Source organism: Amblyomma mixtum, chromosome 3, assembly GCF_055824585.1.
Source record: "Amblyomma mixtum isolate Tamu chromosome 3, ASM5582458v1, whole genome shotgun sequence".
Taxonomy (NCBI): Eukaryota; Metazoa; Arthropoda; class Arachnida; order Ixodida; family Ixodidae; genus Amblyomma; species Amblyomma mixtum.
Window position 1 is genome coordinate 248,371,635 of NC_143014.1, and position 26,673 is coordinate 248,398,307.

The following is a 26,673-nucleotide window of genomic DNA, read 5'->3' on the forward strand; positions in this document are numbered from 1 at the left end:
TGGCCTACCCTTGAAATTTGGGTGGCCCACTCCCGAAAAATTGAAAACTCAGTTGACCCACGATCGAAACCGAGCTGACACCCCCAAAATGGGCTTGGCCCACGACAGAAATTTCGGTGTCCTACTGCGAAAATTTGAAAACTGAGTTGACCCACGTTCGGAGCTGAGCTGAGACACCACCAAAATTGGCTTGGCCTACCCCTCAAAGTTGGGTGGGCTGCTCCCAAAAGTTTGAAAACTGAGTTGACGCATGTTCGGAGCTTAGCTGGGACACCCCCAAAATGGGCTTGACCCAGCCCTGAAGTTTGGGTGGCCCACTCCCGAAAAATTCGAAAACTGAGTCGACCCACATTCGGAACAGTTCTGTTGCACAAAGTTTCGGGCTTAGCACTTCTAAATCATCAGCTATTTTGTTGGTGATCTCCAAAGTTCTAAATACATGAGGTCTTAGATCGATGATATTCTAAACCTACGATGAGTGTAGTGTTTTTCGGTCAAGTACGGTTTCGTAGGGCTCGATGGTACGGCTTCAGTATAGTGGAAAAATTTTCTCGTTTACTGAAATTTCAGTCTACGTTAAAGCATAGGGTAAGCCAAAGCTAAAAAAAAACAAACAACCAATTTTTGGTTTTCTACTAATCTCAAGACCTCGAATATGATTTTGATAATCGTATTCGATTTGTTACATGATTTTCACGTAATGTAAGAGGAAAAACGGCGAGTTTTCAAAAGCAGTCCCCTATTTTCGAACCATTCAGTTCACTTTTCATTCATTTGGTCCTCCTGCAAGAGTCGCTGCTACCAGTGACGCAGGTTGAATGCGAAGACGTCATGATGGTCGTGGCAGAAACATGCCTGTAGATGCGTTCCGTGTCCGAGCACGGCGCCTATGAATGTCGAAGCAGGACGAGAAGTTGGACCCACTGACGAGCTTAATCGCCGCTAATCTAGTGTCGGCAGAGAAACTTGCCGCCGTTTGTGCAACGAAATGGCTCAGCGTGGTCCGTGCGGCGCGACCGAACTGCATGCATCGGCAGGAGGGTGGCTAGCGGCCGTACCACGACCAGGTAGGCAGTGTCTGTGATTGGCCCCTTTGCTTTCTCACCTGGTCTTGCGTTGGTCCCTTTGACGTCACGGCCAAATGAAACGGCTTATTACAGAACACGGCCCTGGGAATTTCACTACGGGAGAATATTTTAGTTGGGGCAGATGCAGAACTGATCAAAAGTGAGGCCACAAAAGAGAGCTGACAAGCAAAATAGCACAGAAACGAAACATTTACTTCCTGCATGGATAACGGCATATCAGAAGGTGTTTCATTGCAGTTTGTTTATGGGAAAATTGCTGAAGTAAGCGCATGTTTAGTCTTTGGTCTCCAATATCGCGCAATTTCATTTTTGTTGCATTTGTCCAATGTTGCATATGAAAAGAGCAAAAACATTATAGTCTCAGAAAAAAAACAAGACAACAAAAAATCTGAATATTTCCTACGAAGCCACAATTATAGTGCAGTAAAAATAAGCCAAAGTGAGGAATTAAATATTCCAAAATCCGAATGATCTATGTTGCCGAGAACAGGGGCACAAATTTACCGAAGAATGGATGGGAAGTATAGGCCTAACCTGCGCCCTCAAAGAAACCCAGAGGGGCGAATGTAATGCAGAACCCTAAAGTATGGAGCTCATTATCCCAGGTGTCAACTTGCGGTATAAAACTCCATTAATTATCATTAGGCTTAGCTTTACTCCCATGAGTTCTCAGGTGGGTGAGATATGAAGATAAATGAAAATATTTTTTCTATTCCGCCGCCTGATGCATAGCGTGGAGCATCTGGACCACCTGGCAGCACATAAGGATTTGATCATTCAGTCAGAAAATCGGCTTCACGATACGACAGCGCCATCTGTGCTGACAAGAACCGACCTCAAAGGTGGAAAAATCCCAGGTGCTGTTCTCGCAGACATCGTGCTGCGCAGTCGTATTCACGGACAGTACACGTGTGCATCGCTGTCTGGAAGGGATCGGTTTCTACCATCCGGTCTGTCACCAGAAGCTTTCCTTTGTGCTTCTTGAGCGCGCGTTCGCCGCCGACCGTCCTGGTAGAAAACCGAGCCAGTTGCTGCGTGAAGTTCGTCATCCGGGCCCACGCTGTCCGACTCACGCCACCGGCGCTGCTCTGGGCTCCCATTGGCTGCCGAGCTGCCTCCACGTGTTGCTGCACCCAGCCGGCGAAGCAATGGGCGGGTCGCTCGAGAAGCGCAAATAAAGAAACGGTGACGCTGGCGCTGAAAGCAAACCATTCTTTCTTTTCGATGAAGAGTTTGGATATTTTAGGGCCAGAAGTCTAATAATTTTTTCTTTCAACTCTGCATTAATTGAGCAGTTAACGATCGCCGCGTGCCGGATGACTTTGATGAAAGTACTATCATATTATCAACGACGAGTTACCAGAGAGCAGGATATAGTTTACGTCAGCAGCAAGTTTTTTTTAACACTAAAGCGTGCTTAGTTTATGGCATTGGCTATATCGTAGTGTAAGGAGCCAGCGCCACACTGCGGCTACAGAAGACGCACGGGAGGCGGACGAAGAAGAAAAGGAAAGGAACACGTGGCAGAGAGAACGTGCGAGGGAGAAGAGGAAGACGGCGGTCGGCGACGGAGGTGGACCTGTTCTGCTGGCGCCCCGAGTTACCAGGCTTGGGCCTCAGCCGCAGACGTCCGGGTGACCAGACCCGGACAGCCGTCGTCGGGAGCCTCGGCCGTCACATCTAGGCGCCTCTCTTCCCGCCCAGCCGAGAGCTTCTCGACACGGGCCGCCTCTAACATCTCCGTGGCGCACCCGGGCTACCTGACCTGGGGGCCGTGCCCGGAGCACACAGACGCTATTTTCTACGGCAGCGTTGAGGCCGCCGTGGAGAACGCCGCCAACCGGGTGTCAACGATGGGAACCCGACACACGTGCCTAAAGTCTGCCCCGACGCCCAGCCACGCCTCCTCGATCGACGCACCAGGCTCATCACTGGGACACAAAGAAACTTAAGTGTGACTTTCCTTTTTGACTGTTTTCACGCGAGTGTTTGTTTTCCTTTCCTTTTTCCTCTTTGTTCTCTCTCTTGTCTGTTTTTCCCCGTTTCATTTCAATACTTCAATTAGATTTTCTTCCTGCAAACGCCGCCTCGTTTATTTCTTTCCTTTAACTCATGAATGTTAATGCGTAAATTTTACCTGCAGTCTTCACCTCCTCACAAATTTGGCGTCCACGACAGGACGAGGTCGGCTGTTATCGCTTTGGTACTTGTTTTTCGTTAAGCACAATGAGCGCGTCCGAGCTTGTGGCGGCAGGAGAGCGCATGGGGCTCCAAGGTGCAGAGTTGCGCGCGTGGGTAGAAGAGGAGCTTAAGAGAACGCGGGATGAGAGAGCCGCTGAGCGCGAGGCTTCCAAAGAACGTTTGGAGAAAGAGGCACAGAACTTACAGTTGCGAGTGAAGCTTATGGAGGGTGGAGAGCGACGTGCCGATGTTGAACCAGCTGTTCCCAGGGCCGAATTGTCTATTCCCATCAACCCTCATGGGCTCATTCCCGTTTTCAACGAAGGTCGGGATGATCTTGACGCATACCTCAAGCGATTTGAGCACGTGGCCACAGGTCAGGGTTGGCCGAAAGACAAGTGGGCCACGGCGTTGAGCCTATGCTTGGGAGGAGAAGCTCTTCGTGTTTTTGGAAGGTTATCGCCGGAAGACTCTCTAGATTACACCAAAGCTAAACTAGCGCTTTTGCAGCGATTCCGCTTCACGGCGGAGGGATACCGCGAAAAGTTTCGCCATAGTAAGCCCCACGACGGCGAGACCGGTAAGCAGTACGCTACGAGGCTGTTTAGTTTTTTCGATCGTTGGGTCGAGATGAGAGGACGAGGCAAAACGTTCGAAGAGGTTCGCGACATGATTGTCGCCGAAGAATTTTTGAAGAACTGCCATGCGAGGCTTGCAATATTCATTCGTGAGCGGGACTGCAAGACAGTCGACGAAATCGCGGTTGCCGCGGATCATTTTTTGGAGGCCCAGCGGCAATCTAACTTGTCAACTTTCAAGGATAAGTTGGAGCCAAATATCCCCAAGGCGAAGGACAGTACTACGGGATCCAAATTACAAGTGCGATGCTTTTTGTGCGATAAGGCGGGGCACAAAGCGTCGGACTGCCGGACGCAGCCGAAACAACAGTACTGCACGTTCTGTCGCACGCAGGGTCATAATGTACAGTCTTGCAGGCGCAAGAAACCAGAAGACCGCGAGGCGTCAGCCAGTTGTATGTATCCTGCCATTCCTCCGGTTGAAGTGCGGCCTGATATCACCAGTGTGGATGCAGGCTGCCGGCCAACGGTCTTGAGTGTCAACATGCCGGTGCAGCAAGGCGAGCTGTTCGGGCAGCCGGTTTCTGTTTTGCGGGATACTGGCACGAACAGTATCGTGGTGCGTAGAGACCTGGTTCCCGACGCGGCTCTTACTGGTAACAGAACTATTTTGCTCCTGGCGGATAGCAGCAGTTTGGAGGTCCCAGAGGCGGAGGTGCTGATTTCGTCGCCATATTTTTCGGGCAAGTCCATCGCTCGCTGCTTGGAATCTCCACTGTACGACGTGATCATTGGGAATGTACCAGGCGCTCTGGACCCCTTTTCCATCAACCGAACGGTACCACCAAGAGTTCTGACTGTCCAGAAAGGGATAGGAGAGGCTGAAGGTTCTGCCGTGCTGGGGACAGCGAAGGTTTCTATGGCGTGCAGGGACGTGTCCATCAACGCGTTGGAGGTGTCGAGACCCACGTTCCGAAGGAAGCAAGAGGAGGACACAACATTGGATGTGTGCCGGAACAAAGTCGGCGAAACTTATCCTGGCAAGAACAACAGCGCCTATTCGTTTCACTTAGAAGACGGAGTTCTGTTCCGTGCGTTCCAGTTCTCGCCAGGACAAGCGATAAAGCAGGCCGTTGTACCGAAGAGCCTTCGCCATCAAGTCCTTATACGTGCGCATGGAAGTGCTTTCTCCGGCCATCAGGGAATCCGCAAGACCACTGAGAGGGTGCGCAGAGAGTTTTATTGGCCAGGAATTCAGGCGGATATCAAAAGATTCGTAAAGTCTTGCGTTGTATGCCAGCATACTCTACCCAAAGGGAAGGTAGCGAGAGCCCCGCTGGGCCGTCTACCGCTCATTAATGCACCGGGCTGAAGGGCTTGAATTACTGACGTGTACTCATGCTGTAAATATTGTACATAGTGGCAATGTATATATGCTCCTTTAGTGTGTTCCTGTGTTTCCCCTGTGGTGTTACATTGTGTCCCGTGCTGTATGCCTGACTGTCGTGTGATCAGTGTTATCTGGTGCGAACTGGGCTAGTGCAAACCAGTCGTTCGGTTCAGAGTGCGTGTGTGTGGTGATGTGGTGCGTGCAAAACAGTGTCCAGCGCCTCCTCGTCGCGTCTTTGGCTTCAGTCTTGTGTGCCGCTGCCCCAGGAAATTTTTTCCGATGGAAAAAACTCTGAAAGGGGGGCTTTTGTAAGGAGCCAGCGCCACACTGCGGCTACAGAAGACGCACGGGAGGCGGACGAAGAAGAAAAGGAAAGGAACACGTGGCAGAGAGAACGTGCGAGGGAGAAGAGGAAGACGGCGGTCGGCGACGGAGGTGGACCTGTTCTGCTGGCGCCCCGAGTTACCAGGCTTGGGCCTCAGCCGCAGACGTGCGGGTGACCAGACCCGGACAGCCGTCGTCGGGAGCCTCGGCCGTCACATCTAGGCGCCTCTCTTCCCACCCAGCCGAGAGCTTCTCGACACGGGCCGCCTCTAACATCTCCGTGGCGCACCCGGGCTACGTGACCTGGGGGCCGTGCCCGGAGCACACAGACGCTATTTTCTACGGCAGCGTTGAGGCCGCCGTGGAGAACGCCGCCAACCGGGTGTCAACGAAGGGAACCCGACACACGTGCCTAAAGTCTGCCCCGACGCCCAGCCACGCCTCCTCGATCGACGCACCAGGCTCATCACTGGGACACAAAGAAATTTAAGTGTGACTTTCCTTTTTGACTGTTTTCACGCGAGTGTTTGTTTTCCTTTCCTTTTTCCTCTTTGTTCTCTCTCTTGTCTGTTTTTCCCCGTTTCATTTCAATACTTCAATTACATTTTCTTCCTGCAAACGCCGCCTCGTTTATTTCTTTCCTTTAACTCATGAATGTTAATGCGTAAATTTTACCTGCAGTCTTCACCTCCTCACAAATTTGTGAGGAGGTGAAGACTGCAGGTAAAATTTACGCATTAACCTCCTCACAAATTTGCGAGGAGGTGAAGACTGCAGGTAAAATTTACGCATTAACATTCATGAGTTAAAGGAAAGAAATAAACGAGGCGGCGTTTGCAGGAAGAAAATCTAATTGAAGTATTGAAATGAAACGGGGAAAACAGACAAGAGAGAGAACAAAGAGGAAAAAGGAAAGGAAAACAAACACTCGCGTGAAAACAGTCAAAAAGGAAAGTCACACTTAAGTTTCTTTGTGTCCCAGTGATGAGCCTGGTGCGTCGATCGAGGAGGCGTGGCTGGGCGTCGGGGCAGACTTTAGGCACGTGTGTCGGGTTCCCTTCGTTGACACCCGGTTGGCGGCGTTCTCCACGGCGGCCTCAACGCTGCCGTAGAAAATAGCGTCTGTGTGCTCCGGGCACGGCCCCCAGGTCAGGTAGCCCGGGTGCGCCACGGAGATGTTAGAGGCGGCCCGTGTCGAGAAGCTCTCGGCTGGGCGGGAAGAGAGGCGCCTAGATGTGACGGCCGAGGCTCCCGACGACGGCTGTCCGGGTCTGGTCACCCGGACGTCTGCGGCTGAGGCCCAAGCCTGGTAACTCGGGGCGCCAGCAGAACAGGTCCACCTCCGTCGCCCACCGCCGTCTTCCTCTTCTCCCTCGCACGTTCTCTCTGCCACGTGTTCCTTTCCTTTTCTTCTTCGTCCGCCTCCCGTGCGTCTTCTGTAGCCGCAGTGTGGCGCTGGCTCCTTACACGTAGTCGCGCTCCGCGTGGTTCAAACAGTAAGACTTAACGTCTTCTACCTTCGACGTGGAGTGAACGCGGCCGGCCGTACCCCAGCGCCTGCCATGACAGGTGGTGTCGTGAAACATGCTGCCTGCTCTGCGCAGGGATGCACGTTCTACTGTCTAAGCTGCCAGCCATGTTGCTGCTATTAGTGTAGGTATTTGAGCGCCACTAAAGCTGAGGAGCCGCCGCGGTGGCTCAGCGGTTATGGTGCTCGGCTGCTGACCCAAAAGACGCGGGTTCGATCCCGGCCGCGGCGGCCAGAATTTCTTTGGAGGAGAAATTCTAAAGGCCCGTGTACTGTGCGATGTCAGTGCACGTTAAAAAACCCCAGGTGGTCGAAATTTCTGTAGCCCTCCACTACGGCGTCTCTCATAGCCTTAGTCGCTTTGGGACGTTAAACCCCATAAACCAAACCAAAGCTGAGGAGAGCAGCTGTCAACGACTGGAACTCCCCAGAAAGATGATTCTTGCGCCCATGCTTAGCAACAGCGCGTACTACGGCACACCCATACGTAGTGTGCGAGACGATTGCTTTCTGAGAAGAATCATATTCTGTGGTCCGGTCTGTCACCAGACGCTTTCAGTCGCGTGTTTTGCGCACATGCATTCGTCGCCGACCGCGCTGGAAAAACACCGAGTTACGCGAGGAGCGCACGCCGCCATCCGGTCTGACAGTTGTCGACGCGTGCCACCTTTTTTCCACTGCGATCCTATTGGGCACCGCGCGCTGTCGACGTGTTGCTGCCCGAGCCGAAGCTCCAATCAGAGGCTCGCAACTCGAAGACAATGAAGCGTAGAGGTAGCGAGATCTTTGAGAGTCTCCGGTAGTCGCAGCCCAGCAGGCGTATGCCGGACAACCTCCTCACCTGGCCACTGCGCATGCGCTGCAGGCATCCGGCTGGTATGCTATACGTCTACATGTGCCGTTACTTACGCGTATGCCACAACTATCCAGTGGCGTAATACTGCTTACGGTACGAAGACAAGTTGAACAAAAAAAATATTGCCATGAAATTCAGTTTCAACTTCGTGTACACTGAGCTTCAGCTATTATAAGGTTAGATTAGATTTTTAACCCTGTTCTTCCCCTGGCCATAAACTGTGTAACTGAATTAAGACCTGCATCGATTTAATTGCGAGACACTGACTACGTCCACAAGTAGACTTGTGACGGGTGTGGGTTATTTGCAAATCCGGTGCGTAGTTCAGTTCGTAGCGGAACCCCAAATTTGACAATGTCGGAGCTTAGAGTAGGGTCATTATTTACTAATGCACTTCTTAATGCACTTTTTAGGTCAAGTATTTACACTTCGTCTCAAAGCTGGAGAGTTGGAGAGTGGCAGAAGGAATCTGCAAGGCGTAGCCCATCAACGTGTTGCAACCTATTTGGGCGGATTCAAAATCAGTAAGCCTCGACGCCTTCCAGCGTGCAAGCGCGGGACACCACGGAACTCACCCTTTGGCCGAGCGCAGCGCGCAATCGCATGTTTGGTTTGCGGAAGCCCAGAGTAAGAGCGCGGGCACAGCGAGTATGCGACCAGACGGCAAACTAAACAATTTGCTCTTTAGTCAGGATGGTGGGCTAATGAAATGCGTGCAGACCCGGCATTTAGCAGCTCTGCCTTTTCCCAGAACCGCTGAAAAATGACCTGGATGGAGGAATGGGCTGGGGCGTGGAGAGAGACAGAGAATTCAGGAGGGTTCGATTTGAATTTTTACTGTCTTTTAATGTCGTTTTTTGGAGAAGCGATTGTGGCCACCTCATGGCATTTGAAGCGTTTAAAGGCAGCTTGGGGCCGCTTGATGTCATGGATAGGATTGGCTTCAGAATGGCAACCGTTTGCGCCGATGTGATACCGTCTACACCGAGGAGAGGAGCGATAAGCTCGCATCAATTATAACGGAACGCCTCCCTGTTGCAGCAACATCACGACGTGCCTTTGGCGTGCGATTTTGTTCTGTTTGGAGCAGAAAACGCCGTCACGTACAAAGGTTTCATCAGACGCTCACCGTCGTACTCCCACTGTCGTCCTGTGTGCGCACTAGGCACCGACATTGGCGAGATATCCGAGTCGGCGGAGACGCGTCATCGTCCCCCCTCCCACCAAGCGACGCTGCCCGACTCATCGTCGCGGCCTCGCTATTGTTCCCAGGAAAGTCTGAGTATGACGCGGCGCATAGCGACGCACCAGGCGGATCGGAACCAGAGGGATGCTTAGCGCGCAAACCGGCCGACAAGGTGCCGACATGACGTATCCAGTGGCCTAAAGGTAAGCTCTGTGGGTGGGGAGAGGGTAGGGTCATTCTCGAAAATGAGCATCTCGATGAGCGACCGTTCTTGTGCTGACTTGGTATTTTAACTCGACGGCCAAGCTTAGGCTCTGCACGGGGCTCTTATAGGCATAGAATACTCTCACCGCACTCTTAAAACCTAGACTTTCCTGTTCTTGCGATGAAAGTGTTGCCCGCTGGAATTTTTAGGGCGCCGTTCCTACTGAACAAAGAAGTCACTGTGGGATAGTAAAGTGTAGTCTTGCCTCGGTGGACGATTTCATAGGCACGTGTAGTACGTGGAAGTGGTATCGTTGATGTATATTTTTTTCGAAACATGGGTGCAGGGAGAAGTTGACAGACACGGTGAAAGAGACACGTACGACGCACAGACCGTATGCCACCGTACAGCCAAAAAAAAATTAACTTTGCGCATTACTTGCCGCATTAGACGCGGCGGAGAAGCGCTGATTAATCGGCTATATACAAACACAGTCGACTGCAAGAGCACATCTCCGCCTGAGGGTAGGGTTGAAGTCGTGGTATGAACTCGAGACTGATGTACTCAGGCGCTTGTATATTTCTCTTGGCTTACGTGCTTGAACCGCGAGCTGGCCGGGAAGGCGGGCACTTGACACCATTTCTTGCTTAGGAATTTAATCGCCATACGGAAGCAAGTGGCGCAAGTTAACAAATTCTGTAATATGCATTGCAGGCAATGGCTTCGCTATGGCACAGCCAGAGCGGCAGACAGTGGCTCACTCGAGCTCGTCCTGATTCTTTTTGTCGAAGGGATTGGCAAAACTTTCAGGCTCCGCGTATGCCTGGCGCTCAATGCGCAAGCTGTGGTGCGATGGAGACGGCAATACGACCCCCTTCATAGTTTCGACCCTAAGGGCGATCTCCCAATGCCATGTGGCCTGCACAGGGACAATGGTGCTTTAGTTGATTGAAATGATTTGAATGTGGCGTGTAATAACTACTGCATAAAATCCGCGAAGTCTAGAATCAAACATGTCCAACATACTATATTCGGAAATAGATCGTGCTCGCGTCTCGCCTGGTAGTTCTCGCTGAAATCAATGGACTGCTATTTCCGTCTCACGCAGAAAGGACTGTCAGTGTTTGTATCCTGAACGGTTGGTTCTCGGCTCCTATCGGTTGGCACCATATTGTTATATTGCCGGAGTCACTTCGGCAAGAGGGACGACAGAAGGATGACGGTGCCCGGACTGGATCGAGGCCATCCTGACAAGAATATGAGTGGCGCTGTGCTCGTGGTGCTCCCCGACACACCAACAAGCCGATAGTATCAACAAACCAATGGTACACCGGCAAGCATGGCTTGACGGTACCATCCGAGACAACCTGAAAAGCAGCCGACGTGATCCCGATTCCGAAATGTGAGGTGCGACCGACAGACGTAGGGATCTTCACTCTTCTCTCGCTTGCGCCGGTGGTTTGGAAGCTGGGAGCGAAAATATTAGGCACTCGAATGTCATGGTTACTTGCACAGCATGGTTTCTGTGACATCACCGAAACTGGCTTCTATCGAACTCTCGCCATTGAAGGCTGGCTGGGTGATTCGATGTCATGTTCCTTGTCTTTAACTTGCACTGGTAGTGTTCAGAGCATTTTTTTTCACGGACGTCGAAAGAGCATACGACCGCATCAGCCATGCAGACATCTTGAACTCCATTGACATAAAGCTCGATTTGCTTCCGCTGGCACCCAGATTTGCAAAATCATTCCTCGAAGGCAGAAAAAATACCGTGAGCACCAACTGCGACACCGCTGGGCCATTTTATCCTTTTGCCGTATGCCTCAGGGATCGGTGTTGCCATCGATTTTAGTCAAGATGCTTTTCATCCTTCGTGCCTGGCGTCCGCAACATATACTCTCTTTGCCAAAAGTATTAAGGCAATGATGCTTATATCTTACATAAACAGCGGAGAACTTATGGCACCCCTTAAGCTCTATATCTGTGTAGGGCAAGAACTGCTGCCCTCACCATTCCAGACCTTTTGGTCTTCAGGAGTGGTATAAGGTATCTCCTCCAGCCACAGCGAGAGGAAACACTGTTGCCTAATTACTTTTGTCAAACACAGGACTTGATATGTTTTCGGTGCCCGCTGATACCATCAATATGCGGGTCATTTTACGCAACCTTTCGCTAACTCAAGCGGCTGCACTTTCGTCAGGTTTATACCACCATCTAAGCTTCATCAGTCGGCCTCGAGCTATTGGAGAGTAGAAAAATCTACGCAGGGCACTTACGACTACTTACGTGCTTTGCAGACAAAATCATTAATTTTTAATTGACATTTTTTTCCTACCTTTCGGATGACACACCTACTCATTACCACACACTCGTAAGGAAACACATACACTAGGTTCACCTTCATTCGCCACAAAGCAACGCGGTTTTGTGGACCAAGACAAAAATCCAGGATTGCAACACCTGTCTGGCGAGAAGGATTTTTACGTACTCCAGGTACTTCACTGTGCCAGACATTACATGCAGCGTTTCCATCGTGTGCAGGGGGACTGGGCCTAGAGCACCTGTATGTGAGACAGTTGGTTGCCCATTTATTGTTCTTTCGTGATTGTTCACATCCGATTATTAGAGCATTCTTGCAGGTTAACTTCATGTCTCTACTTCCGAACTTAGTAGTTTCTTCCAGTTTTACTGAGCACCCCTGTTTTCTAGGCTTTATGCAGGAAGTTTATGCCTCCGTGTGGTTTTTGACAGTTCGGCTTTCAAACGAGTGCTTATATTCTGGTTCACGCGAAAATCTGTACAGTGATTTGATAACGACGCTCTTCCCGCGCAATTGTATCGTTCTGTCTACTTGGGGCTCACAGGTCATGATATTTAAAGCGAGTACTTAAAATGCCAATTTCTCCTAGCACCTAATAAGCTAAAACTCGAATTAACTGAGATAGGTAAAGCGAACAGCAGTCAACCAACGCCGACTCCCGAGCCATCAACCGATATGGAAACTCCCCAACTCATTGAGGATGAGAGACAGATATTAGTGTGGGCTTAAAAAAATAAATAAGAAAAAAGTGCCCTGTCCGCACCGTCATACGACAGAACGGGCTAACAGGAAGAACAACGCGAAGAATGCCCGCCTCCTAAGAAGCGCGCTGTAACGCAACCGCGAATAGCCGTGCGATCAAATGTTAAGGATGCCGTGTTCGCCATGAGCGAAAATATGAGGCTAATGCACGAGAGCATGGTGCGAATGAACGAGAAAATGGACATATTTAGCACGCGAGTACAGAAAATGTTAATGTATCTGAACAATATGGTAGTACCGGCGATGGAGAGGACGAGTTCACAACACATCGGAACGCAAAGCCCATTTCGCGACGGTCTCACTGCAAGCGGAGGGGGCTACAACGGTCAAAATGGCAGTGCCAAATAAGGCACGCAATCTCCGCGTCTGGCAATGGAACTGCAGGGGGATCGCCTCCAAAAGGGCGGTCCTCCTGCAGATGGTCAAATCAGAAACCGAGAAGCCACACGTCTTCCTGCTACAAGAAACACTCACAACCGAATTGTCCCTTACGGGCTATAAGGCCGAAGCCCACAGAAACGAGCAAGGCAGAGGCGTCGCTTTACTGATTGGAAAGAAGATCCCACACATTCGGCATGACATCCGCCACACAGCCTGCTAACTAGAACACCTCACGATCGAGATCATACCGAACGACCACGTAGGGAACAAGCAAAGCATCTTCCTCACAAATCTGTACAGCAGCCCTAAGGATACGAGGCAAGGGTTCAGAGGCATTCTGGGCAAGATTGCGCACATCGCCAAAGGTAGTCCGCTGATTTTAGGTGGAGATTTCAATGCCCCACACCAGGCTTGGGGCTACGCGTATCCCTCTAGCGAGGGAGATCGTCTTCTCACGACAGCCTCCGATCTCGACTTCACGCTGATCACAGACCCGGAAACCCCAACGAGATGTGGCACTTCCACATGTCGAGACACCACACCGGACCTCACTTTCGTCCGGGGCCTAGAGAAATGCGCTTGGCACAACTCGTGCATCGACCTTGGCAGTGACCACTATATTCTCCGAATTGATGCAGAGATACCAGGAAAGAGGCAAAGGGAGTACAAACTAATCGATTGGGACAAATTTCGTGCAGTACGGACGCAGCGATCCAACTTGTGGGTTCCTACGTGGACACAGGCCACCACCCACCGCGGGTTCGAGCTTCGCGCGAGCCAAGGGCCCCGATCAGCCGTCACCACACACACACTGGGACACCGATGCGGTGCACTCAATTGACCTCCGCTGGGAGGAGAGCGATTCGCCGCAAAGAAATAGGCCTCCAAGTTCACAAAGGAGACGTTTATTCACGTCGTCCTTCAGCAGTACACACACACTCAATCGTCACCCCGTCCCGGGGGCGCGCGAGGAGCAAGGCTCCGCTGCGCGCACGAAGCGACTCGAGCAATGTGCGCCGCTAGCACGCCGCTGCAGGAGAATGTCCCCGCGGCAGTGCTGTGATCTCTCTCTCGTGTCGACCGTTGGGCCGGTTGCGAGAGAGAGTGGGCAATCAACGCAAGGTACGCCTGTCGGAGGTCGCTGGACCCCGCTGGACAGGCTCGAGCCGCTGCAGGTCAGAGGACACGTGCGGGCGAGCTCGAGTAAGCACTGGTCCGAACGGCAAAGGCCGGCACGGACAAACAGTAACGTACGCACCTTACGCTGTCTCGGAGGGATCTCTCCCTGGGCTCCCGCTCGGACGGTCGCGGGATGCGCGGCCGCCAAAACGGGTCCCGGATTCCCGCCAAAAGGCGCCAATGGCAAAGGCCCTTGGGGAACCGGGGCGGAGCTGTGGCTAAATGACAGTGATTAGTCACCCAGCCGCCTCTCCACCGCCTGAGGCGGGAGCAAGGGAAAGAGGAGAAACGACGCGGTAGGCCGGCACAGCCGCGCAAAGGCGGCGGCGGAAAGCCAGATTCCCACATCCCCCTCTCCTTAAATGCCCTCCTACCCATCGGCAAAGCACGCGGCCAAAATAAAGAAATCAATACACACAAAAAAAAGCTACACTTCAGTTCCAAAATAAAGAAATGAATACACAAAAAAACTAGATACACTTCAGTTCCAGCCACAACAACGTAAGAAAAAAACAACACAAACAAAGGAAAACAAGGCAAACAACACTTGCATACGCTTCAGTAAATCAAAACAGCTTGCAGATTATATACACGGTACACAAGAAGATGTGAATAAAACTGTACAGCTATGTTACAGGTGGATGTCAGCCTCAAAGTTCGATGGCGCGGCCCAATGGGCCGGTCGGCGACTCACCGCTCGCAGGCTTCAAGTTGAACGGGTTGGGAGGGCCGACGACTGATGGCGGTCTTTCCGTTGAAGTAGGGTGCGCTGATGACGACGGGGCCGCGGCAGAGCACTGACCTCGCGCCCTTGGACACGACATCACGTTCGGGCACAAGAAAGTTAGTGCACCCCTTTCACGCCGGCTGAAACGGGCGAGGACGTTCGGCGGCGTCCAGATGTGTAACCTTGGCCACAGCGAGGGGTCCTTCTCATCCTCGAGCTCACGCAGAAGGACACAACGGCACAACTCACAGGCGTCGCCTTGGCTCATGGTTACGCGCGCACACAGCCACAGCCACAAACACGCATACACCGGCACGTGCGCGGACGCTGGTCGGCGACAACGACCCCCCATCATAAGCGTCCAGAGGCGCCGCGGCGAGGGTCAAAGGGTGCACTTTCCGCCCCCCCATCGCCCCAAACGCCCCGCCAACTTCCCCTCCATACGGGCCGCACAAAACTCGCACCGCGACACACGGCTCCTTAACGAGCCTACCACCCACAGTCGGGCCGGAAATGAGAAAAGGCTCGCTGTACAAACGACACCTAATCCAATCTATTCCTTCTAGAAGATAAGCGCAAGCACGAGCGGTCTGAAGTTTGCCTCTGTACATCTCGGTACGTTAGAACGAAAACCAGACGAACAAGCAGGAAACGAAAGTGGCTAGAAACTGACTCAAGCAAACAAAATAAATAAATAAACTGATAAACACACAAGGCTGGAACTGAGCATGCTGCAAAAACAAAAAAAAAATAACACACCGTGCTTCGCCTGGGTAGGGCCCGACGAGAAAGCTCGCCAGCTAGCTGAGGCTGCGTGCCTTCGGTTGCGGAAAAGTCCGCCGTCCGGCATCAATCACACAGGTGACCGTCGCCTCAGATTGTACCGGTGCTCCGTACGCTTGCGTTCCGCAGCACCAGTTGTGCCTTTGCGCTTGCCTTTGATACCAACGGGTACCGGCGCAAGCTCGTCAGACCGTGACGCGTAGGCCTTCAGGTCTATGAACCCCTGCTTGCTCCTGGGGAAAGGCCCCATCAAATCGCAGGTGGCCATCTGCCACGGACGCACACTGTCAATCGGTTTCATCCTTCCAGGCGGCTTGCCACCCCGTGACTTCACCGCTTGACAGACATGGCAGGAACGGCAATAGCGGAAAATGTCACGCTTCATGCCGGGCCACGTCACCGATTGACTCACTTTTGCAAAAACTTTGGAGCCACTCAGATGACCGGCCAGTGGTTCGTCATGAGAGAATCGCAAAAGTGCGCCTCTCAGACTTTTGGGGATAACCACCTAGAACGGGTCGATGGACTCGTCATCGGTGGCTATGTACTTCAGCACGAGCCCGTCATTGTCCAGCAAATATGAATCCCCGGGGTTCGCCGCGACACACGCTGGCTTCTGCCCCCCTGCGCCCGCTACAATACAAGTAGCGTCACGGCGCTCCGTCTCCCTGAGACCGTCGCTCACCTCGCGACAAAACGGGTCATTTTGCTGGGCTTTCAGTAGCTCTTTAGGGCTGAAAACGATTCCAGTCATCCCAGAGGGGAGCCTGGTCTCGTCCCCACTCAGGTTTGCAGCCAAAATTTCCGTTCGCGTCGGCAACTCCGAGGCGCTCACGAAGAGCTTTGCCTCTCGACCGCTTTGCGAAGCGCTGCTTGCCTGGTTAGCGGAATGGGTTAACCCGTTTGCGGGCTCCCCCTCCTTGCCGCCCGGCGGCTCGTCCGCTGTTTCGCCCCCTCCGCTTACAGGCGTCAAGGCGCCGCTGGCGAGTGGGGCACGGGATAGCGCGTCAGCTACCACGTCCGTGCTCCCCTTTCGATACTGCACGGAAAAGTCGTAATGCTGTATCAGGAGAGTCCAGCGCGCCAGCCGACCCGCAGGCTCGCGGAGCCGCATCAGCCAACTGAGCGCACTGTGGTCTGTCTGCACCACGAATTGCGTTCCATCAAGGTAGACGTCAAATTTACGCAGTGCAAACACGATGGCGAGGCACTCCTTCTCGGTCACGGAATAATTCCTCTCCGAGGGCAGCAAGGAGCGGCTGGCAAAGGCCAGCGGTTGCAGCACGCCATCGAATTCCTGTAGGAGAACTGCTCCTAAACCCAGATCGCTCGCGTCAGTCTGGACTACGAACTGTCTGGTCAGGTCGGGTAGCCTGAGCTGCGCTGTCTCGACAATGGCATTAGACAGGAGGCAAAAGGATCGCTCTTGCTCGGGCTCCCATCGCCACGCGGCAGTCTTTCCCAAGAGCTAGGTCAAGGGCGCCTGCACGCGGGCACAGGACGATAAAAGGTGGCCATTCCCACACAACGGCGCAGGCCGCGTACGTCCTTGGGCGCGGGAAATTCGAGTATGGCTCGAAGTTTCTCCGCATCTGGCTCAATGGAGCCCCGGCCTCAGCGACTGCACCCCTGCCTCAGTGGAGGCTTGGGCGGGCTGCACGAACGAGGGAGGCAAGGCTCCTAGTTCGATGAGCGGCGCGGTTTCCACAGGGAACCGGCCAGCGCCTCGCCGTTCCCAGAGCAGAATTGGCTGCTCGCGGGGCACGGCTGCTGCTGTTCGAAACTGCCGGTTGCGGCAGCGTGACACGAACTGCTTTCGCACTGGGCGGAAAGCGTGCACAGCTGAGGCATGTGACCAGCGGATGCACCGCAGGGTGCTTCCGATACAGCTCCAATGGGAGCCACGTGGTCAATATTTTGGGTTGTGTCACCGTAAATCCCAATGGGGGCCGCGGCCAACCACGGTGTCTAGCTATTCGAAGGAACAGCAGCCAGCGGATCAAACGACGCTACAACTCCGTAGGGAGCCGACATGTAGCTGCCGAGTGCCGCGCTGGGGGTGGTAGACACGGTGCGCAAGCGTGATCGTCAAGGCGACCTGCTCGGCTAATGTGCCATCAAAGGCGTAAGCGCCAATGACTTAGCACGTTGGGCGCCAGTTGTGGGTTCCTACGTGGACACAGGCCACCACCCACCGCGGGTTCGAGCTTCGCGCGAGCCAAGGGCCCCGATCAGCCGTCACCACACACACACTGGGACACCGATGCGGTGCACTCAATTGACCTCCGCTGGGAGGAGAGCGATTCGCCGCAAAGAAATAGGCCTCCAAGTTCACAAAGGAGACGTTTATTCACGTCGTCCTTCAGCAGTACACACACACTCAATCGTCACCCTGTCCCGGGGGCGCGCGAGGAGCAAGGCTCCGCTGCGCGCACGAAGCGACTCGAGCAATGTGCGCCGCTAGCACGCCGCTGCAGGAGAATGTCCCCGCGGCAGTGCTGTGATCTCTCTCTCGTGTCGACCGTTGGGCCGGTTGCGAGAGAGAGTGGGCAATCAACGCAAGGTACGCCTGTCGGAGGTCGCTGGACCCCGCTGGACAGGCTCGAGCCGCTGCAGGTCAGAGGACACGTGCGGGCGAGCTCGAGTAAGCACTGGTCCGAACGGCAAAGGCCGGCACGGACAAACAGTAACGTACGCACCTTACGCTGTCTCGGAGGGATCTCTCCCTGGGTCCCGCTCGGACGGTCGCGGGATGCGCGGCCGCCAAAACGGGTCCCGGATTCCCGCCAAAAGGCGCCAATGGCAAAGGCCCTTGGGGAGCCGGGGCGGAGCTGTGGCTAAATGACAGTGATTAGTCACCCAGCCGCCTCTCCACCGCCTGAGGCGGGAGCAAGGGAAAGAGGAGAAACGACGCGGTAGGCCGGCAAAGCCGCGCAAAGGCGGCGGCGGAAAGCCAGATTCCCACATCCCCCTCTCCTTAAATGCCCTCCTACCCATCGGCAAAGCACGCGGCCAAAATAAAGAAATCAATACACACAAAAAAAAGCTACACTTCAGTTCCAAAATAAAGAAATGAATACACAAAAAAACTAGATACACTTCAGTTCCAGCCACAACAACGTAAGAAAAAAACAACACAAACAAAGGAAAACAAGGCAAACAACACTTGCATACGCTTCAGTAAATCAAAACAGCTTGCAGATTATATACACGGTACACAAGAAGATGTGAATAAAACTGTACAGCTATGTTACAGGTGGATGTCAGCCTCAAAGTTCGATGGCGCGGCCCAATGGGCCGGTCGGCGACTCACCGCTCGCAGGCTTCAAGTTGAACGGGTTGGGAGGGCCGACGACTGATGGCGGTCTTTCCGTTGAAGTAGGGTGCGCTGATGACGACGGGGCCGCGGCAGAGCACTGACCTCGCGCCCTTGGACACGACATCACGTTCGGGCACAAGAAAGTTAGTGCACCCCTTTCACGCCGGCTGAAACGGGCGAGGACGTTCGGCGGCGTCCAGATGTGTAACCTTGGCCACAGCGAGGGGTCCTTCTCATCCTCGAGCTCACGCAGAAGGACACAACGGCACAACTCACAGGCGTCGCCTTGGCTCATGGTTACGCGCGCACACAGCCACAGCCACAAACACGCATACACCGGCACGTGCGCGGACGCTGGTCGGCGACAACGACCCCCCCATCATAAGCGTCCAGAGGCGCCGCGGCGAGGGTCAAAGGGTGCACTTTCCGCCCCCCCATCGCCCCAAACGCCCCGCCAACTTCCCCTCCATACGGGCCGCACAAAACTCGCACCGCGACACACGGCTCCTTAACGAGCCTACCACCCACAGTCGGGCCGGAAATGAGAAAAGGCTCGCTGTACAAACGACACCTAATCCAATCTATTCCTTCTAGAAGATAAGCGCAAGCACGAGCGGTCTGAAGTTTGCCTCTGTACATCTCGGTACGTTAGAACGAAAACCAGACGAACAAGCAGGAAACGAAAGTGGCTAGAAACTGACTCAAGCAAACAAAATAAATAAATAAACTGATAAACACACAAGGCTGGAACTGAGCATGCTGCAAAAACAAAAAAAAAATAACACACCGTGCTTCGCCTGGGTAGGGCCCGACGAGAAAGCTCGCCAGCTAGCTGAGGCTGCGTGCCTTCGGTTGCGGAAAAGTCCGCCGTCCGGCATCAATCACACAGGTGACCGTCGCCTCAGATTGTACCGGTGCTCCGTACGCTTGCGTTCCGCAGCACCAGTTGTGCCTTTGCGCTTGCCTTTGATACCAACGGGTACCGGCGCAAGCTCGTCAGACCGTGACGCGTAGGCCTTCAGGTCTATGAACCCCTGCTTGCTCCTGGGGAAAGGCCCCATCAAATCGCAGGTGGCCATCTGCCACGGACGCACACTGTCAATCGGTTTCATCCTTCCAGGCGGCTTGCCACCCCGTGACTTCACCGCTTGACAGACATGGCAGGAACGGCAATAGCGGAAAATGTCACGCTTCATGCCGGGCCACGTCACCGATTGACTCACTTTTGCAAAAACTTTGGAGCCACTCAGATGACCGGCCAGTGGTTCGTCATGAGAGAATCGCAAAAGTGCGCCTCTCAGACTTTTGGGGATAACCACCTAGAACGGGTCGATGGACTCGTCATCGGTGGCTATGTACTTCAGCACGAGCCCGTCATTGTCCAGCAAATATGAATCCCCGGGGTTCGCCGCGACACACGCTGGCTTCTGCCCCCCTGCGCCCGCTACAATAGAAGTAGCGTCACGGCGCTCCGTCTCCCTGAGACCGTCGCTCACCTCGCGACAAAACGGGTCATTTTGCTGGGCTTTCAGTAGCTCTTTAGGGCTGAAAACGATTCCAGTCATCCCAGAGGGGAGCCTGGTCTCGTCCCCACTCAGGTTTGCAGCCAAAATTTCCGTTCGCGTCGGCAACTCCGAGGCGCTCACGAAGAGCTTTGCCTCTCGACCGCTTTGCGAAGCGCTGCTTGCCTGGTTAGCGGAATGGGTTAACCCGTTTGCGGGCTCCCCCTCCTTGCCGCCCGGCGGCTCGTCCGCTGTTTCGCCCCCTCCGCTTACAGGCGTCAAGGCGCCGCTGGCGAGTGGGGCACGGGATAGCGCGTCAGCTACCACGTCCGTGCTCCCCTTTCGATACTGCACGGAAAAGTCGTAATGCTGTATCAGGAGAGTCCAGCGCGCCAGCCGACCCGCAGGCTCGCGGAGCCGCATCAGCCAACTGAGCGCACTGTGGTCTGTCTGCACCACGAATTGCGTTCCATCAAGGTAGACGTCAAATTTACGCAGTGCAAACACGACGGCGAGGCACTCCTTCTCGGTCACGGAATAATTCCTCTCCGAGGGCAGCAAGGAGCGGCTGGCAAAGGCCAGCGGTTGCAGCACGCCATCGAATTCCTGTAGGAGAACTGCTCCTAAACCCAGATCGCTCGCGTCAGTCTGGACTACGAACTGTCTGGTCAGGTCGGGTAGCCTGAGCTGCGCTGTCTCGACAATGGCATTAGACAGGAGGCAAAAGGATCGCTCTTGCTCGGGCTCCCATCGCCACGCGGCAGTCTTTCCCAAGAGCTAGGTCAAGGGCGCCTGCACGCGGGCACAGGACGATAAAAGGTGGCCATTCCCACACAACGGCGCAGGCCGCGTACGTCCTTGGGCGCGGGAAATTCGAGTATGGCTCGAAGTTTCTCCGCATCTGGCTCAATGGAGCCCCGGCCTCAGCGACTGCACCCCTGCCTCAGTGGAGGCTTGGGCGGGCTGCACGAACGAGGGAGGCAAGGCTCCTAGTTCGATGAGCGGCGCGGTTTCCACAGGGAACCGGCCAGCGCCTCGCCGTTCCCAGAGCAGAATTGGCTGCTCGCGGGGCACGGCTGCTGCTGTTCGAAACTGCCGGTTGCGGCAGCGTGACACGAACTGCTTTCGCACTGGGCGGAAAGCGTGCACAGCTGAGGCATGTGACCAGCGGATGCACCGCAGGGTGCTTCCGATACAGCTCCAATGGGAGCCACGTGGTCAATATTTTGGGTTGTGTCACCGTAAATCCCAATGGGGGCCGCGGCCAACCACGGTGTCTAGCTATTCGAAGGAACAGCAGCCAGCGGATCAAACGACGCTACAACTCCGTAGGGAGCCGACATGTAGCTGCCGAGTGCCGCGCTGGGGGTGGTAGACACGGTGCGCAAGCGTGATCGTCAAGGCGACCTGCTCGGCTAATGTGCCATCAAAGGCGTAAGCGCCAATGACTTAGCACGTTGGGCGCCAGTTGTGGGTTCCTACGTGGACACAGGCCACCACCCACCGCGGGTTCGAGCTTCGCGCGAGCCAAGGGCCCCGATCAGCCGTCACCACACACACACTGGGACACCGATGCGGTGCACTCAATTGACCTCCGCTGGGAGGAGAGCGATTCGCCGCAAAGAAATAGGCCTCCAAGTTCACAAAGGAGACGTTTATTCACGTCGTCCTTCAGCAGTACACACACACTCAATCGTCACCCTGTCCCGGGGGCGCGCGAGGAGCAAGGCTCCGCTGCGCGCACGAAGCGACTCGAGCAATGTGCGCCGCTAGCACGCCGCTGCAGGAGAATGTCCCCGCGGCAGTGCTGTGATCTCTCTCTCGTGTCGACCGTTGGGCCGGTTGCGAGAGAGAGTGGGCAATCAACGCAAGGTACGCCTGTCGGAGGTCGCTGGACCCCGCTGGACAGGCTCGAGCCGCTGCAGGTCAGAGGACACGTGCGGGCGAGCTCGAGTAAGCACTGGTCCGAACGGCAAAGGCCGGCACGGACAAACAGTAACGTACGCACCTTACGCTGTCTCGGAGGGATCTCTCCCTGGGTCCCGCTCGGACGGTCGCGGGATGCGCGGCCGCCAAAACGGGTCCCGGATTCCCGCCAAAAGGCGCCAATGGCAAAGGCCCTTGGGGAGCCGGGGCGGAGCTGTGGCTAAATGACAGTGATTAGTCACCCAGCCGCCTCTCCACCGCCTGAGGCGGGAGCAAGGGAAAGAGGAGAAACGACGCGGTAGGCCGGCACAGCCGCGCAAAGGCGGCGCGGAAAGCCACAGCCGCGCAAAGGCGGCGGCGGAAAGCCAGATTCCCACAAACTCATCCGGAGAAACCACAAAGCAAACGATAACGAGCTGGACGAAGCAGCTCAAAGCCGACATCGTAGCCTCAGAACGAGCGATTACCACGGACGTTAAGGTTGAGAGAATGGACAGTCGATTAGCGAATCTTCTCGAAGCCAAACATTCCATTCTAGCCAGGTGGAAGGGCAACGTTTCAACAGAAGACTACGAAGGAAACTTGCCGAACTCATTGAAGAATACTGCGTGGATCTCTCCCGACAACAATGGGACGAAGTCTGTAACTCCCTCAACGGCCAAATACGCAGAGGGAGTGGGTGGGGGCTCATAAAACACCTCCTCGACGAACACGGAACAAAGTCGAAAACTGTGCAACGGACCAGGCTCAGTAAATTAGTACACTGCGCGAGGCAAACCACTACTGCCGAAGTCCTTGTGAATGACCTTGCCAAACGGTACTTACCACTTAAATCGGGGCTACCCAGTACCTTAGAAAGGAAGAACTATGACGGTGCCCCAAACTCGCAGCTAGATACGGACTTCACAGAAAGCGAAGTACACTTTGCAATGCACGAACTCAACAGTAACTCTGCAGCAGGCCCTGATGGTATCACAAATCGGGCTCTCCGAAATTTAGAGGACAGCTGAGTCACGTTCCTAACGCAACAAATCAACGCAGCCTGGAAAACTGGCCATCTTCCTGCCGAATGGAAACATGCAAACACGGTCCTCATCCCAAAACCAGGCAAGCCGCTGGGCCTACAAAACCTAAGGCCCATCTCACTAACGTCCTGCCTAGGAAAGCTAGCCGAACACGTCATACTTAATAGACTATCGGAATACGTAGAAGAAAAGGATTACTTCCCCTCCAATATGATAGGCTACAGGCAGGGTCTCTCAACGCAAGACGCTATGCTACGAATCAAGAAAAGTCTGTTGGATCGCCCCACACGAGACACCAAGGCGCTGCTGGGACTCGACGTGGAACAAGCTTTTGACAACATCCAACATCAAGCCATTCTCAAAGCCATATCTGACCACAATATCGGAACACGCTTTTACCGCTACGTCAAGGCATTTCTTGAGGATCGAACGGCAACTCTCCGGATAGGCGAGCACGTCTCGGAGAGCTTTGAACTGGGCGATAAGGGAACACCACAAGGCTCAGTACTTTCACCATTCTTATTTAACTTGGCCATGACAAAGCTTTCTCGCGCACTGGGTGAAATTGCTGGTGTGGAGCACACCATATACGCAGACGATGTCACCATCTGGAGTACCGGTGGCAGCGATGCGGAATTGGAAGCTCGCATGCAAGAAGCCATCACGGTTACCGAGGCCCATATCGCCCCAATGGGACTTCGCTGCTCTTCCAGAAAATCGGAGCTGCTCATATACCACCCCCTAAGACCAGGGCGCCCGTCCAACGACTGGCGCAGACGCCCCACTCCATGCATAGAGTTACACGACAGATATGGAAATCGCATACCGGCGGTTGACAAAATACGAATTCTAGGACTAATCATCGAAAGCAACGGGTCCAACTCGGCAATGTTGGACAGCATCACGATCAAGATTGCAAACGCGATCCGGATGTTTCGGCGCATCATGAATAGGCACAGGGGATTGAGGGAGGACAACGCCATTAGAATGGTCCACGCTTTTGTAATCTGTCACATCACATACGTGGCTGCGATGCTCAACTGGAAAAAAGTACATCGGAAAAGGCTCGAAGTACACATACGTCGAGCTTTCAAGACAGCGTTGAGGCTTCCCGATAATGCCTCCACTGATCTTCTCTTACAGCTAGGAGTGCACAATACCCTTGCCGAAATCATCGAGGCACAGCACACGGCACAGATCGCACGCCTATCAAGCACTAAAGCGGGCAGAGAGATTGTCGTCAAGCTCAACCTGAACACCATAGCAGAAAGGGACCACGTCCTGCAGTTACCTAAAGTCGTGCGAGAAGCAATTAAAGTGTTCCCCTTCCCAAGAAACGTGCACCCGATCCACAATCAAGGAAGAAGACTCGCCCGCGCCAAAGCCCTCGCTGCGGACGCGGCAAGGTTTCCAGACCAGACAGCTTTCGTGGATGCAGCGTACATACCAGGAAAGCATGCCTACTCGGTAGCAGTAGTCGACGGACACGGGCGTACGCGTAACTCACTCACACTTTTCACGAAGAAACCAGAGGTAGCTGAACAAGCAGCGATAGCACTAGCTCTCAAAGACTCGAGCTTCACAACTGTGTACAGCGACTCTAGAGCAGCCACTCGAGCTTTCGCCAAGGGCGGAATAGACAAGACGACGCTACGAATTTTAGGCGGAAGTAACATCACCGATCACAACATCGTATGGTTCCCGGCACACATGGGCAGCTTAGGGGTGGCCTGCGGAATCTCAACGAGATCGCACACGAGGCGGCGCGAGGGCTCATCGGCCGCGTCCTTCCGGTTCCCTCCGCTATCGAGTACAGGGATAAATTATTCACCTACAACGAGCTCACTAAGCACTTTTATCTAGGCAGACGAGCGTTTCCCCTCCCGGATAAGAAATTAACCCGCAGCCAGTCGGTCACGTTACGCTTACTCCAAACGAACTCATACCCAACCCCTGGCGCATGAAGCACATCGACCCCGACTACGACGGACAACATGTGTGTGACCAGTGCAGTGAACGTGTAGACTTGACCCATATGCTGTGCGGTTGTGCATCAAGTGACGCCTACGCCCAGAACAAGGAACATTGGGACAAAGTACTAAAGAGTGCTTCACTTCACGACCAGCTTCGGGCTGTCCAGGAGGCCCGCGCCGCGGCGGAGAGCTTCGGGCTCTCTGTGCCTACGTGGGAGCTGTCCTCTACACCCGGCGCCTAGCCGAGTGTCCTTCAGGACCCCTACTATGAGAAATAAAGTTTTACCACCACCACCCCTGAAATTTGGTGCCCACTCCCGAAAAATTGAAAATTAAGTTGACCCATATTCGGCACCAAGCTGAGACACCACAAAATGGGCTTGGCCCACCCCTGAAATTTGGCTGGCCCACTCCCGGAAATTTGAACATTGAGTTGAACAACGTTTGGAACTGGGCTGAGTCACCACCAAAACGGGCTTGGCCGGTCCCTGAAAATTGGGTGGCCTACTTCCGAAAGAGACGAGGCTTGGGCATGTTGGTATGACATACTTAAAGGGTCAGTCTACTCACCGAGATGAGTGTATAAATAATGGCATATTCTGGTAGTTGGCACCCTATAACATCAATAACGAGGGATCTGCGCCCGGTTTAGGCAGGAATTTATATTTTATTTCGGCGTTAAAAGTCGCGTAAAAATGCATGGTGCCGACCCCAAACGTTCATTTTGTTCAAGAAAGTGGTAGTCTTTTTTTGTAGAAGCATAAGTGAATATACTATTTACCATTTGTATGCCCCAATGTCAAAGAAACGCACGTTTTGTTCTAGTAAACTGTAGAAGGCGTACCGATCGCTTTTTCTGTAAATCTCATGAATATTTATAGTTACACGTATGCAAAACGCAGGCACATTCCCACTTTTAGTTCAGCGTATGCTAGCAGAGACGCAAAAATAAACTCAGCCTATAGTGGCGCCATCTGGTCGTCAGGACGGGAACCATTGCTGTAAACAAACCGACTCTCCACTTAAGCCTAGGAGCGGCAGAATCGTCACTCTAATTATTAAAATAAAGCAAATTTATCTCTTATATGTTTTCTTATAGGCGTGATGAGACGAAGCGGAAGACAGGCGCCCCATTTATGGCCAGTGAACGCACTGAAAAAGGCAGCAACAACGAGAATTCAGTCCGAAGCGAGAGGTCAGGCTTCGACGGGCGCCGCCATGTTTGTCGCCGCACGGCGGAAATCCAGATGGTTGCCAGATGAGACTACCATCTCATACAGATGTGTTCCCACATTAATAAATTCTGTTTTAAAATGTTCTATCGCACTCCTTCGCACCACAGCTGGCTAAACGGTAATTTGAGTAAAGAGCTATCGGTTGCCGCAAAGAAAATATGGTCGATAAAATTCAGTAGACTGACCCTTTAAGGGAAATAAATAG

At 53.7% G+C, this 26,673-nt stretch overlaps 1 long non-coding RNA gene across 2 annotated transcripts; it reads left to right on the forward strand.

Moving 5' to 3' along the window:
- Positions 1-7,635: 7,635 nt before the first annotated feature.
- Positions 7,636-13,503, forward strand: LOC149354284 (uncharacterized). Of its 2 annotated transcripts, none has more exons than XR_016291267.1 (3): positions 7,636-7,965; positions 8,359-9,334; positions 10,445-13,503. It is a non-coding gene; the product is annotated as an uncharacterized LOC149354284 (long non-coding RNA). The 2 variants fall into 2 exon arrangements; XR_016291266.1 differs by lacking the exon at positions 7,636-7,965 and adding an exon at positions 8,009-8,121.
- The last annotated feature ends 13,170 nt before the right edge of the window (positions 13,504-26,673 follow it).